We start from the raw sequence: 16,769 nt of genomic DNA on the forward strand, positions 1-16,769 counted from the left end.
GCTTGCAATCAGTGCTACAGAGATTTCTGAAGTAAGAAAGCGTGCTCTGCTAATCCACTGCCTTGGAGCAGAAGGGCAGCATATATTTTTACACCTTTCCCCTTGCAGGCGATAAATATGAGACTGCACTCACTGCATTAAAGAACTTTTTTGTACCAAAAGTGAATGTAGTAGCTAATCGCTACAGATATCGCCAGTGTGAGGAGAAACGAGGGGAGACTATAATGCAGTATATTGCTTCTCTGAGGAGTCTGGTTGTAACTTGTGACTTTGGGAATAGGGCAGATGAGATGATTAGAAACCAGCTCATTGAGAAAACAACCATGCTTTGTGTAAGAGAACGTTTACTTCTAGAACCACAACTTATACTAGAAAAAGCAATAACCATTGCTACCCAGATTGAGTCAGCTACAGCTGAAACCAAAATAATGAGCATGGATACAGGAGGCACAGTCCAGGCTGTGACTCCTTTGCAGAAAAGTTCACTATCGCTGCAGACAAACAATTACAAGAGGAAAACTAATGAAAAACCACCAAATCAGCAAATTCAGAATACAGTAAAAGCATGCTTTTGCTGTGGATCCCCACAACACCTTGCTACACAGGATGTCCAGCAAAAGTAGTTCAGTACAATCATTGCAAAAAGATTGGGCATTTTGCTAAAGTATGTCGCAGCAGACAGTTCAATCAACAGATGCATGCTGTTACAATACCAGATGTTACTTTGCTGAGCGTGGACAAAATCACTACTGTACATATTCCAGAACAAATAAAATGCATGGTAAATGTTTCCGCCATACCCTCAGGCAAATCACACTCTATTCAGCTAATGTTGGGCACTGGCTCAGCAGTATTTATTCTAACTGATTCCATCTATTTACATTACTTTAAAGATGTGCCTCTCACTGAACCCAAGCTTCACTTGGTGTGCTATTTGAAAAACCATATTCCAGTATGTGGCTGCCTGCCAGCAATAGATACTTTTGGTGATTGCTGTGTAACTGCAGAGTTCTACATTGTCCACAAAGGAACTTCCATTCTTGACAGAGATTTATTGGCTGCTTTAAATTCAGGATAGTTAAATGGATGAATTGATCTTCCTCAGCAAAGCACTCTTGCGGTACACATACCAGTTTCAGCAGGGATCCAACACCAGGTTGAGGAGAAACTCGGCTGTGCTTATGGGTTTCTGCATAAAGTTAAAATGCGGAATAATGTGATGCCTGTACGACAGAAATTACGGCGCTTACCATTTTCAGTCAAGGAAGCTGTTTCAGAGGAACTTAGAAAACTTGTTCAAGAGGACATTATTAACTCCTCGGAATGGGTTTCACCTATAGTAGTGACGCAGAAGAAGGGTGGAGGCATTCGCCTTTGTGTGGACTTAAGGGAGTCAAATAAAGCTATTGTGATTGACAGCCATCCTCTTCCTCACATAGAAGAAGTATTTGCAGAACTCCGTGGAGCAAAGATGTTTTCTACTCTTGATTTGCAGAGCGCATACCACCAGGTTATGTTGCATGAAGATAGCAGAGACCGCACCGCATTTATTACACATGCGGGACTATTCCGTTTTAAACATGTTCCATATGGTCTCACATCAGCCCCAAGTGCCTTCCAAAAATGATGTCATTGATTTTGAAGACTCAACATGGAGTTCAGTGCTATTTGGATGATATTATCGTGTTTGGAAATACTTTGGAGGAGCATAACAATAACCTGCAGTCTGTACTAAACTGCATCAGCAAAGCAGGCCTCAAGCTCAATAGGTCCAAATGCAAATTTAGACAAACTGAACTCTCCTTTCTGGGGCATACAATTTCACAGGCTGGACTAAAACCTGATCCGGCTCATATCCTGGCAATTTCAAATGCTCCTCCTCCAACAGATTTGCAAACCTTACATTGCTTCTTGGGTCTTACCTCCTGGTATACAAAATTCATTCCCAATTATGCTGCTGTCATTGAACCGTTATGAGAATTACTACGGGGAAGTTCAACCTTAGTGTGGACAACAGATGCACAAGCTAGTTTCGAAACGGTGAAAGACTTGATTGTACATAGTCCAGTACTTGCACTATTCAGTCCTGCTTTGCCCACAGTTGTAACTACTGATGCTTCTGATTATGGACTTGGGGCTGTCCTCACACAACTTCATGAAGACAACACAGAGAGGACTGTTGCATTTGCTTCAAGGACACTAAGTAATGCTGAGAGGAAATATTCTACAGTTGAAAAAGAAGCACTTGCATGTATCTGGGCTACTGAAAAATGGAGAACTTACCTGTGGGGTCGCACATTCAAATTGCGCACAGACCACAGCCCTTTGACAACGTTGCTCACCACTAAAGGACTGGGAAAAACAGGATACTGTATTGCTAGATGGTCTGCAAGACTACTTTCTTTCAATTATGAACTGGAATATAAGCCTGAAAACCAAAATGTGGTAGCCGATTGCCTTTCTCGCCTGCCTTTGCCTTCACCAGATGGTCCACCGGAGGATGAGGATGTAGTAGTTGCGCTTATTACAAGCAGTCTCACTGCAGTTACAAGAGAACAATTCCAAGCTGCTTGTTCAGCGTGTCCAATTCAACAAAAACTATGGGAATTTCTGACAAAGAGATGGCCCAGTAACCCTAAAACCTAAAACCCTAAAACCTTGACCCAGTTTTGCTGCCTTATTTTAGAGTTCGGGATGAACTTTCTTTGCTCGATGGCTGTGTGCTACGAGGTACACACCGACTATTTGTGCCAAAAGAATTACAGTCAAAACTCATACACCTGGCACATGATACTCATCAAGGACTACAGACCAAACAACGGCTACGGGATCTGTATTGGTGGCCAGGGATGGACTCTCAAACTGAAGCACTCATAAAATCCTGTGTCACTTGCCAAATGCATGATAAGAAAGCAGTGACATGTACCCCTCCATTACAGCCTGTTCCTCTTCCTGAATCTGAATGGGAAAAAGTGGCGACTGACATTGTAGGACCTTTTGCTACTGCTTCAATTGACTGTCATTATGCCATCACCTTAATAGACTATTTCAGTAAATGGCCTGAGGTAGCGTTTACATCACAAATCTCTTCTGCTACAGTAATTAAGTTCCTCTCTTCAGTTTTTAGCAGGAAAGGTAACCCCAAAGAACTGGTTTCAGATAATGGTAGTCAATTTACTTCCCTGGAGTTTGAAACTTTTCTAGCAGAGAGGAACATTTTACACAGAAGGTCATCCCTATACTACCCTCAAGCCAATGGGGAAATCGAATGGTTTAACAGAAGTTTGAAAGAGAGTTTGCTTTCTGGAACTGGAAGGGCGATTGTGGATAACCTTCACTACTGATTTCTTGCAAGCATACCGGGCTACACGACATGCCACAATGCAGAGTTACTGCATGGGAAACAGATGAATACTAAAATGAACATTGCTGGATTGTTAAAGGCACGACCTGAGGCCCCAACCGAGCATGATGTGAGAAAAACAGTTGAACAGAACCAAGGAAAGTATAAGGCTTTCACAGACAAGGGGCAGGGTGCTAAGGAACCAAAGTTTCAGTGTGATTCCTTTGTTAGAATACGAAAACCTGAAATTTTAAGCAAATGGGACTGTAAATTCACAACTCCTCTTAAAATCATAGGTGTAAGGTCCCTTCTTCTCTATCGACTTTCTGATGGGTGGGTATGGAACGCTTCTTATCTTGTACCTGCCTATGCACCAAGAGGAGATTATGCCAACACCCAGTCTGTATTGGATGTCTTCACCGTAGTATCAACACAACAAGACATTGCACTGAAACCAGGGCTTGAGAGACGGCCTGTCAGACCCAGATGACCACCTGTCTGGACTACAGACTATGTTATGTAGTATTTATAATGTTTTTAGTGTAGTATTTCTGTCAACGGTATAGTGCCTTGTTTCCTATTTGTTCCTGTGGTTAGAACAACGTTTATTGTAATTGGGAGAGTTTCTTAAGAGTGGAGGGAATGTGGTGTTTAGATGTTGCTTGTAATTATTAGAATTGGGAGGACTGGCTGCTGGGAGTCTGAAAGGACAGGAAACAGGAAGGAGGGGGAGGAGTTGAAGAGGCTGAGGGAAAGCTACTGAGGGTGCAGCAGCAGCTTGGAAAAGAGGTTTCCACTTTAAAAAATAAAGTCCTGGTGAAGTTTGTTAGTACCTTGCCTGGCTACTACAACACCAGGCTTCCCAAGCACACCTGCTTGCTTTCTCTTCAGAGATGGCTACAGTGTGACTGCCCCCAGCACAGAAATTTTTATGCAAGCTATTTTATTCTTAAGATAAAAAAACCCATACACACATGCTAATAAGTGTACCAGAAATCACCCCTACTCTAACATGGGCTCTGGCAGGAGCTGTCCCGCAAAACCCTACAAATGGATCTCTTCTATGGAGACAAGTTCATAAAAGCCTCAGCTCAGGATGAATACAGTCTTATGGGACCTCACTAGGCTCAGTCCTTCCAACCCTTCCCTAAGGAATGGGACCCTCCATGGACCAATGATCTTGTCCATTTACTGTGTCAGGAAGAAAAGCCCTGAGCCTGCTTAAAACCAAGATATTTATCTAAAAATCCTTTGTCTGTTGGTCTCTGGAGAATCCAGTTGCAACTGGGATATGCACTCCTCTCCAGAGGGGTGGCTTGCAAGGCCTGATAACTGGAGGAATTACATTAACAATCCCCTCCTACTAGAGGAGTTACATACAGTTCCACAATAAGAACTACACAATTTCATTTTTAATACAATGGATCCCAAAAGGTATCTGTTGCGGTTCAAATACAAGACAGCACAAAGCTTTAAGCAAGCAAACAGGCTGGTCTGCCAACGGACTGCTCCTGTCAGCTTTCCACCCTCTCCTTTATTCTTTCTCTCCCCCCGCGCATTACATTCTCCAACAGATAAAAGGAATACACTGGCTTTGTTTAACATTCTTATTTACCAATTTCTATCAACCGCATTCCTTGCTCTCGGGCCTTGAGCCCAGTCCTGGGAGGCTTCCCACGGTTCATGTAATCTGGGCGAAATTCCAAGGTTCATGCCCTTGAGAGGAGCTGTGTGTGCACTGCTCCTACACAACACTCCGGGTGTGCCCTGAATGTTGCCAAGTGCATGAACCTTGTATGAATCCTACATCCCCTCCTTTTTTGTTTATTTGTGCTCGGCCATCTCATGGTAGCCATCAATTTGCTTTTGCAAGCCAATTAACTCCCGGACAGACAAGGTCATAACTCGTGGAGCCTGCCAGGGCAGGTCTCAACAAAGCCTTAACAAAAAGGAAATACATTGCACACAGCAACAACAAAAAATAAGCTTAAGAAGGTAAAGTGTAATTGGCCAGGCCCCAATTAGCCATGCTAGAGTACTGGGAAGAGAGGTTCGCGTAAGCAGCGAGCATCATCTCATTCCCAATTTCCTCAGGGTGATGACATACTGGAATAAGGCACGTACCTAACAGTTCTTCAGCTGCTACAAAATCAAATAAACAAAAGTGGGTAACATTTGCTATTGAAGCCAATCTTTCCCATAGGTTATATGTCATTCGGGCCCGTAACGGAGGAAGCGCTCCAGAGCCAACCCCTAGCAGGCACAAAAGGCATACAATCAATACAGAATTAGCAGTAATTTGAGTGAGAATTGCCACAAACAAAGTCTCAGGAGTCTCTGGCTGTTGGTTTGCTGCCAGTCTTCGTTGAGCCGCGGCGACCAATGCTTTTACTGCTCCCCATGTCACGGGCTGGCTTGGGACGCTACGCCTCCTCCATTTCCGTCCCGCCGTTGTCGACCCGGGAGGCACCGCGTTCTCCTCCAAGGTCAGCTGAAACTCCGGTATGGGGTTCGATAGCCCCTGGTGCCACGCCATGCTGTTTCAGTGCCGGTCCCACACACCGGGCCGGAACCCACAACGGTCCTGCAGGGAGAAACACAGCAGCATATCCCCGACCCCAAGTGATTAAAGGCACTGGGCACAGCCATTGCGGATCGGGCAGCTGACGGTAATAGACACGCGGTCTTTCCAGTACCTCGGACTTATGAAAATGCCAGTCCGTGGGGGTCTGCTGATCTGCGTTCAGTGTTAAATTATTTAAAGTAAACAAAAGGATATGCATTTGTTGCTGAATGTCTCCTAAGGTTCGGAGATGCAGCTCCCCTTGTTTTAATTATTTGTTGAGCAAGGTTTTTAGCGTGCGATTTGCACGTTCAACAATAGCTTGGCCTGTGGAATTATAAGGGATCCCGTGTTTGAGACGGACGTCCCATTGGGCACAAAAGGTGGAGAGGGCTGTGGAGCAATAGGCTGGGGCATTATCCATTTTTATCTGGCTCGGGCGACCCATAACAGCAAAACAGGATAGCAAATGGTGACTAACTTTGGGAGTGGCTTCCCCACGCTGTGGGGTCGCCCAGAGGAATCCTGAATAGGTATCAATGGAAACATGTAAAAATGAATAGGGGCGGAATTGTGGCACGTGAGTGACATCCATTTGCCACAGCTGATTCGCTGCAGTACCTCTGGGGTTAACGGCATAAGAAAAGGTAGGGGCGGCAGCGGCACAGTGGGGGCAGGAACAAACAATAGAACGTGCATGATCAGCAGGAATGTGAAACTGCCGGGCCAAAACAGAGGCAGACTGATAAAAAAGGAATGGCTTTCAATGGGGTCAGAAAAAAGGGAATTTACCTGACCACGTAACGCGCGATCAGTGCGCGCATTGCCTTCAGTGAGTAGCCCAGGCAGAGGGGTATGACTGCGAATATGAGCAACAAAATAAGGGAAATTACGAGTGGTGAGGAGATACTGTAAGGACAAAAACAGGCAAAGAAGGTCCGCATCGACCTGAGGGGTGATGAGGGCAAGGGGTAAATGATCAATTACCTGATAAACATAATGCGTGTCCACGATCAAATTAAAGGGACAATCAGCAAAAAGTTGAAAGGCCAAAATAACAGCAGCTAGTTCCAAGGACTAGTGAAGCTCTCCAAGCGCTGTGCATGCAAATGTTGTTGTACAAGTGAATGAAGAGCTTTCAGCTTTTCTAGGGGGAGGGGCCACTGGTCAATCCATACGGGCTCTAAGGCTTGCCATACCAACGGTAATGCGGATGGCAAGGTGGGTGAGGGAGGATTTTGGGCCATTATATATTAATATCGAGGGTGGTGTCCAGCTTTACAAGTAAGTCACGGCCCCAAATATTGAGGTGGACAGGGAGTACAAAAGGGCGGATTGTAGCAAGGGCACGGCCTCCTGGTTTAGAGACCGTGACCCAAGACAAACTTTGGCGCCCGGGTTTGCTACCCCCGATCCCCCACAACTCTTTAGAAGGAACTGTTGGCCAACTGACTGGCCACTCCGGATCACGAATCACCGTAAGGTCAGCTCCAGTGTCCACCAGCCCTGTAAAAGGAACATTATTTAAGAGAAGTGTTAACTGAGGTTTCGAGGGGCGGACCGACATTGTTAGAGCAACAAGTGGAGAGGACGTGTTGTGAGACGGCAACTGAGACAGCGTCAATCCAAAGCCGTTCCCGCCCCGGGCTCGATCCTCTGCGGCTGGCACCTGATAGGGGACTAAAATCAATTGCGCAATTGACCGTCCACGCAGGAGCGACTGCGGAAGATGGGTCCACACCTGAACCTTAATAACGCCGGTGTAATCGGCGTCAATGACCCCTGGGATGACAAAAAAACCCTGTTTTCCAGCGTGTGAGCGAGGGAGAACCAGACCCACAAAACTGGCAGGGAGAGGTCCCGTCACCTGTGTCGGTATGACGCAAACCTCCCCCGGCAACTGAAAACCAGCGTCCTCCTGCATAATCAAATCAAGCCCTGCACTTCCGGCAGTCACCGCCCTCATGGAGTCTACAGATTTTAAGGCAGAGGGACAGTTGTCTGAGTGGGAAACACCCCCGTTTGACCCTGGGTTCTGGGGAGACCTGTCGTGCGGTTTCCCGACCCGCTACAACACTGATTAGCCCAGTGATAGCCCTTCCGACACTCGGGGCACTTCTTTGAGGGGCGGACGGGTGCCGTCGATGAGCGGCTCTCCCACTGAAAGTGACCCTCCTTACCACAGCGGTAACAACGCTTCCCCTCCTTCCCGCTTTTCCGCAGGGCGGCGGCCAGAACCCCAGCTTTATGTGCTTGTGTGCCGATGTTTTGGCACGCCCACAGCATGTCCAACAGCTCTAGAATGCCAGCGGCTTGTGCCGCCTGGAGAGCACGGCGGCAATCCTCGTTCGCATTTTCAACCGCCATTTTTAACAGGATCTCCTGAGCTGCTGCAGGATTATCCACCTGTCGGAGGATAGCCTCCTGCAATCTGTTGGTAAAATCCATAAAGGACTCTGATGCACCCTGACGGATACTGGCAAAGCTTTTGGTAGGCTTGCCTGAATCCGGGACCTTCCAGAAAGCATGCTGGGCGCAGGTGGAAATAATAGGGAAGACGGCCTGAGGGAGTTGAGACTGCATCTGAACGGTAGCAAACTGGCCCTCCCCTGCCAAGTGCTCATAAATGATACCTTGCTCTCTATATACCTGGGCTTGGCGTTCCACCATCTGCCGATACTCACTAAGCCAAATAACATACTGACTGGGCGTCAGCATCATGCGCAACAGCGCCTTCCAGTCTTCAGGGATCAGGGTGTACCCAGTACTTAGCCCTTCAATGAGACCACGTACATATGTGATAGTGAGGCCGAACTCGCGAATCGCTTTCTTTACCTCTCTGATCACCGACTAAGGCAAACTGACCCAGTTTGCAACCTGGTTGCCCTGGCCATCATCCTGCCAGGTCACTGGACAAACTGAGACCAGATCAGCCAGCTCCTCTGCTGTAATATCTGAGCAAGTCTTCGCTGCGTGAACCATTTGTTGCACCAGCGAAAGCCCCTGAGCAGACGCGGACGACCCCCCAGGGGGCCCCGGAGCATGGGGCCCCACGGGGGGGACGGTGATCACACACCGGCTCCGGTGGGGAAGGCAAGGGAGGCGGTGGTAATAGAGGCACTGGGGGTGAAGCAGGGGGAGGGATGGTTGCAGGAGCGGACGGGGGCAGTGGGATCGGCAGCCCCTCTGTTGGCACGGGAGAGGGCCTTTCCGAGGCGACACGCTGTGTCACATCGCCAGAAGGGGGGATGACTGCAGGAGCGGACGGGAGTGGCGAGAGCACCAGCTCCGCGAGGGAGGGCCTGTCCGAGGCGACACGCTATATCGCGTCGCGGCAGAGGTTCCAGGCATGTAAAGCCTGCACGGGCGCCCGAGGCTCTTTGTGCAATGTCTGGTCCAACCGCTCCCAGTCCGCTAGCTTAAGGGTTCCAGCTACAGGGTACCACGGGCATTGGGCACTCACCTCCTGGAGCAGGAGAGTGAGTTCTCGGGTGGGGCAGTCATGCTGAGCCTTACGCAGCAAATACTGTAGCTCATTGCGGTGTTGCACTTGCAAAGCAGAGAGGGAGCTTCCCATACTTACCACAATGAAAAATACTCACCGGGATCCGCGAAGAGGATGAGTGACGCGTCTGAAACCCTTGCCGGGTGAGGTGAGTGCTGAGGGCCCCACGTTGGGCGCCAGTTGTTGCGGTTCAAATACAAGACAGCACAAAGCTTTAAGCAAGCAAACAGGCTGGTCTGCCAACGGACTGCTCTTGTCAGCTTTCCACCCTCTCCTTTATTCTTTCTCTCCCCCCGCGCATTACATTCTCCAACAGATAAAAGGAATACACTGGCTTTGTTTAACATTCTTATTTACCAATTTCTATCTACCGCATTCCTTGCTCTCGGGCCTTGAGCCCAGTCCTGGGAGGCTTCCCATGGTTCATGTCATCTAACTCAGTATCAAACCTAACTCAATGAGGTTTAACTCAACTGAATGAAGTTGATCTTAATTCCATAAGGTTTGTCCAGGATGTTGTAGGACAGAGCCCATCTGTCATAAATACATCTTGTTATGGGCAAGGCTTCCAGGAATCAGCAGAGATTTAAACTGACAGGCGGACTAGCCTTGTCCCACTGAAGTCAATGGGAGCTTTGTTGATGACTCAAATGGTAACGGAACATGGACTTCGATGTTGCGCAAGTGTTGCCATTTGCCGATTCCTTCTCTGGAGTTAGACAATGCAGAGGAATCTTATAAATACTGCCATGTAGGGAGTAATCTGGCTTACTAACTTAGGGAACTGATTCAACACTGACCTAGGTTTGATCCTGCAGACACTTCTGCATGTGTTTAACTTTATACCCAGGAGCAGTCCTCTTGAGGTTAGTGCTGCAGGACTAGGGTCAGAGAGAGGAGAGAGCCACCTGCTGAATCCTCAGCTCTACTTCTTACAGCTCCTAGCATAAGCTTCCATAAGCCGTTGACCAGGGTGTAGCTATTCAATTATAACTGGCTCTCCTAGTTTTTTATGTAGCAGATTTCAATGTTGATTTCTCGCTCAGTTATTTTTAACACTAAGCTACAGTGTTTTCAGCTAATTGGAACATTAAGGAAAACCAATATCAATAAAACATAGTTGTTCATGTATAGTCTTTGGCACAAACAAACTGTGTTTTCAAGTGTGTTTAAAAAATGCTCCTCGCAATTTTTATTAAAACAGGGTTAAAAAACCATCTCCAGCACAAAATTTGGCAGCTAACCCACAATCAAATTGCTGTGGCTGTGTCAGGTCCTGCCTTTAGGGAGCCTTTGTAAGTCTTGGTCACAATATGACAATCTTTTTGGCAAGTAAAAACAAGAAGGGTTGGGTGGTAGGAAATCATGTGATTTTTTTTAAGATGCTGCTTTCCAAAGAGAGGCACGAAACCATCATAATGAATGATAACTGCCAGGCTCAAGGGCTTCCCCGGAGTGCTGGCAGGAAGGATATCAAAGCAGTGTGTTTTAATGGGAATGCTACGATATCTTCCTGGCACAAACTAGCAGGAGCCTGGTGGCATTCCAATGACACACAGCAAAACATCACTTCCAGCATCCCCCCCTCCCCCAACTTAAAACCAATTTTGCTATTTTTTTGCTCTAGTGTGGTATCATACATTGAAACACAAAAATCTAATTATAAATAGACCAGCAGTTCTCAAACTTCATTGCACCATGACCCCCTTCTGACAACAAAAATTACGACATGACCCCAGCAGGGTCCCACCTGAGCCCTGCTGCCTCGGGGCAGGGTGGGTAAAGCCCAAGCTCCACCGCTCTGGGCAGGGGCCAAAGCTGAAGCCGAAGGACTTCAGCCACAGGCAGGAGGCCTGTAACTTGAGCCCTGTTGTCCAGGGCTGAAGCCCTCAGGCTTTGGCCCTGGATGGTGTGGCTCAGGCTTCAGCCCTGGGCCCCAGTAAGTCTAAGCCAGTCCTGGCAACCCCATTAAAATTGGGTTGCAACCCACTTTTGGGTCCCAGCCCACAATTTTAGAACTGCTGAAATAAATATAGGTCAAGCCTCTGCTGAATTTAGGCAGGGAGGGTCACCTGGTGGACAGAGAAGAGTGGAACTGGATGCCAGTGTTGTAGTCCTGATCTGACCACTGCTTTACTATGTGACCTGTGGTAATTCACTGAGCCTGTGTGTGCTGTAGCTTTCTCATCTGTAAAATGGGAGATGAATTTCTACCTCAGGCAGGTATAGTGAGATGGAGTTCATTTTTTGTAAAGAAAAATTCCTATTGACTTCACATGGTGCCAGGATTTCACCCTTTGAGTTCTTTGGATAAAGTCACTATTACTACAATGTTTTGCAAAACATTCTTGTCATAAATATAAACGGAAGGGTAAACCCCTTTAAAATCCCTCCTGGCCAGAGGAAAAATCCTCTCACCTGTAAAGGGTTAAGAAGCTAAAGGTAACCTTGCTGGCACCTGACCAAAATGACCAATGAGGAGACAAGATACTTTCAAAAGCTGGGAGGAGGGAGAAAAACAAAGGGTCTGTGTCCGTCTGTATGATGCTTTTGCCAGGGACAGAACAGGAATGCAGTCTTAGAACTTAGTAAGTAATCTAGCTAGGTATGTGTTAGATTATGATTTCTTTAAATGGCTGAGAAAATAGCTGTGCTGAATAGAATGAATATTCCTGTCTGTGTGTCTTTTTTGTAACTTAAGGTTTTGCCTAGAGGGATTCTCTATGTTTTGAATCTAATTACCCTGTAAGGTATCTACCATCCTGATTTTACAGAGGTGATTCCTTTTTACTTCTATTAAAAGTTTTCTTGTAAGGGAACTGAATGCTTTTTCATTGTTCTAAGATCCAAGGGTTTGGGTCTGTGGTCACCTATGCAAATTGGTGAGGATTTTTACCAAACCTTCCCCAGAAAGTGGGGTGAAAGGGTTGGGAGGATTTTGGGGGGAAAGACGTTTCCAAACTATGTTTTTTCAGGAACCCAGATAAAGTTTGGTGGTGGCAGTGGAAGTCCAAGGGTAGAATAGTTTGTACCTTGGGGAAGTTTTAACCTAAGCTGGTAAAAGAAAGCTCAGGAGGTTTTCATGCAGGTCCCCACATCTGTACCCTAGCGTTCAGAGTGGGGAAGGAACCTTGACAATTCTCTCTCTGCCCCCCAGCTACTGAGGTTCGGCAAAACTAAAATTGTCCCAGGGTTTTGCTCAGCATAAAACAGTAGAAGTGAGGAGTTGTGTGAAAAAGGTAGTGATAAGAAACTGATAGCACAAAGCAGCCAGCATGGAGAGGTAGAGAATCTTTGTCAAGAATTATAACATTCAAAAACCAGTCAGAGAACACTTCAATCTCTCTGGTCACTCGATTACAGACCTAAAAGTGGCAATACTTCAACAAAAAAACTTCAAAAACAGACTCCAATGAGAGACTGCTGAATTGGAATTCATTTGCAAACTGGGTACAATTAACTGAGGCTTGACTAGAGACTGGGAGTGGATGGGTCATTACACAAAGTAAAACTATTTCCCCTTGTTTAACCCCCCCAACCCCCCACTGTTCCTCGGATGTTCTTGTCAACTGCTGGAAATGGCCCACCTTGATTATCACTACAAAAGGCTCCCCCCCACACCCGCTCTCCTGCTGGTAATAGCTCCACCTTAAGTGATTACTTGGTTACAGTGTGTATGGTAACACCCATTGTTTCGTGTTCTCTCTGTATATAAATTTCCCCACTGTATTTTCCACTGAATGCATCCGATGAAGTGAGCTGTAGCCCACGAAAGCTTATGCTCAAACAAATTTGTTAGTCTCTAAGGTACCACAAGTCCTCCTTTTCTTTTTGCGAATACAGACTAACACGACTGCTACTCTGAAATTTGTCAAGGTCCTAATCTAGGTCTTTGCTTTGGGAATGACCTTCCATCGGATGGTCCACAGCCTGCCCCACTGCTATGCTTCACACAGGTGCGTGGGCTGTGGCACTGAAGCATGAACCATCCTAGGAATTCTCCTGCTCCCTAGCCTTCTCCATCCCACAGAGAAGGAAGTGGAAAATTGCCCTCTTTCCCCAAGGCCGTTGATTGAGCTGTCAGGTGCAAGAGAGGAAGGGCAGGGTGTAAAAAATGAGATGGGGACAGGGTAATGCGACAGCAGGGAAAACAAATAAGGCCTCCTAAAATCCACCAGACCAACAGGAGAATCCATTAAAAGCCAGCATATTCTCAGCCAAGCCAAGATATCCAGTTAGCTAACTCTCACCAATCACCAGACACTGAAGGACCGTCTGTCCTGGAACAGAGAAGCCAGACACTAGATCATCATGTTACTGATGGATTTACTTAGGCAGCCTGGAGGACTTCTCCTCTGCTCTTTTCCAGCAGGAGGCCTCCGGACCTAGTCCACCCTGTCACAAAAACAAACAAGATAAAAAGGGAGTTAGCTCCAACCCACTCTTCCCTGAAATCCATTAAGGACTTATAAAAAGAAAAGACTTTCCAATCACTGCTGATGAAAAAGTTCTCAGACCTCAAAGAATCTCAGGCATTGGTATTTCTCATTTAGGAGATGTCAGAAATGAGCTGATTGTCAGCCTGTTTCTCCCATACCCATTTTATCCCTTTTGGTCTCTGCTGTTGTACTCTGGTCCTCTTCTGCTTCTTGTCTTTAAACTTTACAGTGCAAATGGGACAGAAATTAAAAGAGCAGTTATGAGCGATACACTCCACAGTCTAAGATTTGTATTTATTATACAGCACATAATAACAATGGTGTTTGTGTGTGTGTGTGTGTGTGCGGAGGGGTTGTTTTTATTTTGTTCTGCTACCATACCATAGAAGTGTGAGAATTGAGAGCAGGGAAATAGACATTTGCAAATGAGTAAAAAGCTTTCACTGAATATTAAAAACACTCTTGTGACTCAACTGTGCTTAGAACCGAATTCAGCTTTTTTTTTTTTTTTTGCAAAAGCTGAAATACTAACAGGTTTGATGAAACAGCCCATGCATATACATGATCACAGTTGGCACTAACTGAAACATTATAGGAATTGCCATGGAAATTGAGGAAAGGAAAGCCAGTGCCAGTATACATTAGATATCCCCCAGGAATTTAGTTGGGCTAATGGTTATGTTTCTATTGAAGATACCAGCTAATTGCTGCAGGGTTTCCTTACAGAACTAATAGTAGTCTAATGGCTGTTCTTAGTCAATATCATTAGACTCCCATAGCATTCCTTGCTGCATATAACATTTATACCCATTCTGTAATGGTAGCTACAGTGGCTACTGAGGCAAGCAGAACGCTGGTTCTCTGACCTCTGCGGACTGTGAGATGTAGAACATGCCCACCCAGCCACTGAGAATGGAAAACACAAGGAGAAGCAAACACAGATTTCAGGTAGCAGATGCAAATCAGAAGCTGAAGACACCGAAGAAGGAACTATTTTCTGACCAAGCAGCAGTTGCGTGATCAGAAGGCCCGTGAGCTTTACTAATTGGCTACATTGGTTTGTGCTTTTTATTTCCAGCTGGTATCATGTTGTATTTAAATTGGCTTTAAAAAAAACCCCAACAACATAAAAGGAAGATGTCACAGTAGCCAAAGCCAGTTGTATGACAAAGGTTATGGAGCTTTTGTAACTCTGCCTCATGTCACACGATGGGGATGAGGAAATAAAACTAAGACTCCTTCCAGCACTCTGGAAGTCACGCCTTTATTACACAGTCCAGAAGCTTTAGTTTTTGCACAATACAATCAAACATCAGTTTTTAAGGCCACTCAATATATGTCACTAAGTCAAGACAGCAAAGGAAACAGATTGTACATCTTTGACAGAGTTTCTCTCACTGAATTAGTAGTCTCCCAACTAACAGAAATATTTCTGTGCACAGGTAATTTCTAATCTGTTGCTTATATAGTGGTTCGACAACTACGCCACAGCTGTTCAAAATTATTTTAACTGGGAAAAAAACCCATTACACAACACCTCAAGCCAATTTTGTTTTTTAATACAGTCTATCAACTGTGACAGATGTGGATAGCCGGTAGATTTCACTGCAGTAAGGGTGACCCATGATGATCTAATGCTGGCTGCTACCCCCTTTATGCCATTTTCAGTTGGCAAATGGCTTCTTCTCTCCCATGCTCCTTGTTGTATTTACCACCAGCTTCTTTAGGCTATCACGTCTTAAAGGCAACATTTGTGTTTCCGTGATACTTCAGTGGCACACATTTTAGACATAATTCACAGACAAACAGCCCTCGTTTGGAAAGTCCTCCTTAGAATGCTGACTCCACTTGTGGGGTTTCAGGACAGATACATTGTCATGCTTCCAGTACACTGACCTATTCATCCAGTAAGCTGCTCAATGGACAGCATTAGCACAACACAGCATCAAACACTAAAACTCACTTTGCACAGTGTAATGAAAGCATTGTCTACACAGTTACAACAGGATTATGGCATGCAGTACAAAAATCCACACTCCTAGCTCTGTAATGAGCTAGCTGATCCCCTCATACAAAAACCTCCCAACTGGTTTTCCTTTGTGAGAGTTGTGGCATATTGGAAAATTGTGCTGGAATTTGTAGGCTGCCACTTTAATTGTAAGGGGGTTTCCTGTTCCTGCTTGCAGGCTAGGGGATTCTGGGGGAAAGCATCCTATGAGAGTCAGTCTGGAATGAACCAGCCTGGAATAGGGTGGAATGAATTGTGCCTTTTTGCTTTAGGGAGCAGACTGCTTTGTCTCTCTCAGTTTCTGGTTATTGTATTTTGTGTTATCCTCTGGAGGGTCTAATAATAAAAGTCGTGTTACGTGGCAACCTGCCAGCAACAGCATTAGATGTTTTTAATCTAGTCTCTGTGCGTATACCATGAACATACACAGGAGTGTCCCTCAGTTTAGATCCCCATCCACACTGATCCACCTCCCTTTTCTGCTATTAAGGGTTGATATCAGAAATAATGACTCAGGAAGCTTGAGGGCATCAGACAATTTTAGTTTTGAAAATAAATCCTCCCTGCCCCCATGGGATTTGAAAACTTCTGGTACTATTGTTAGTTTATTAATTTTTTGGGGGAGGGGGAAAGGGGGCTTAAGTCTTTCAGCAGGCCACAACTAGGGGGAGGTGTGATGCAGAGAGAACATGACACCAGAATGTCAGTCTCTAGTAATCAGAGAGCTTGATGCCAATCAGGTATTGACTCATTCAGAGGACATAGCGGTTACTTCATAGCTTTGTTGTATAATTAACAAAAGACACAGCAGAGGATCATTATCCACAATTTCATCACAAGTTCATCTTTCCTTCTGGAGGACACATGGAAGTAGAAACATGGGCATTAGTAAATCTAGATTTTACTCCTGG

At 45.7% G+C, this 16,769-nt stretch overlaps 1 long non-coding RNA gene across 1 annotated transcript; it reads right to left on the minus strand.

Annotated features, from left to right (window-relative positions):
• Positions 1-4,814: 4,814 nt before the first annotated feature.
• On the minus strand, positions 4,815-12,988 carry LOC142073246 (uncharacterized). Its single transcript, XR_012670024.1, has 2 exons — positions 6,699-12,988; positions 4,815-5,927 (listed from the first exon to the last, which is right to left on the minus strand). It is a non-coding gene; the product is annotated as an uncharacterized LOC142073246 (long non-coding RNA).
• Positions 12,989-16,769: the final 3,781 nt, after the last annotated feature.

The sequence above is a fragment of the Caretta caretta genome, chromosome 9, assembly GCF_965140235.1.
Source record: "Caretta caretta isolate rCarCar2 chromosome 9, rCarCar1.hap1, whole genome shotgun sequence".
NCBI classification, from domain to species: Eukaryota; Metazoa; Chordata; order Testudines; family Cheloniidae; genus Caretta; species Caretta caretta.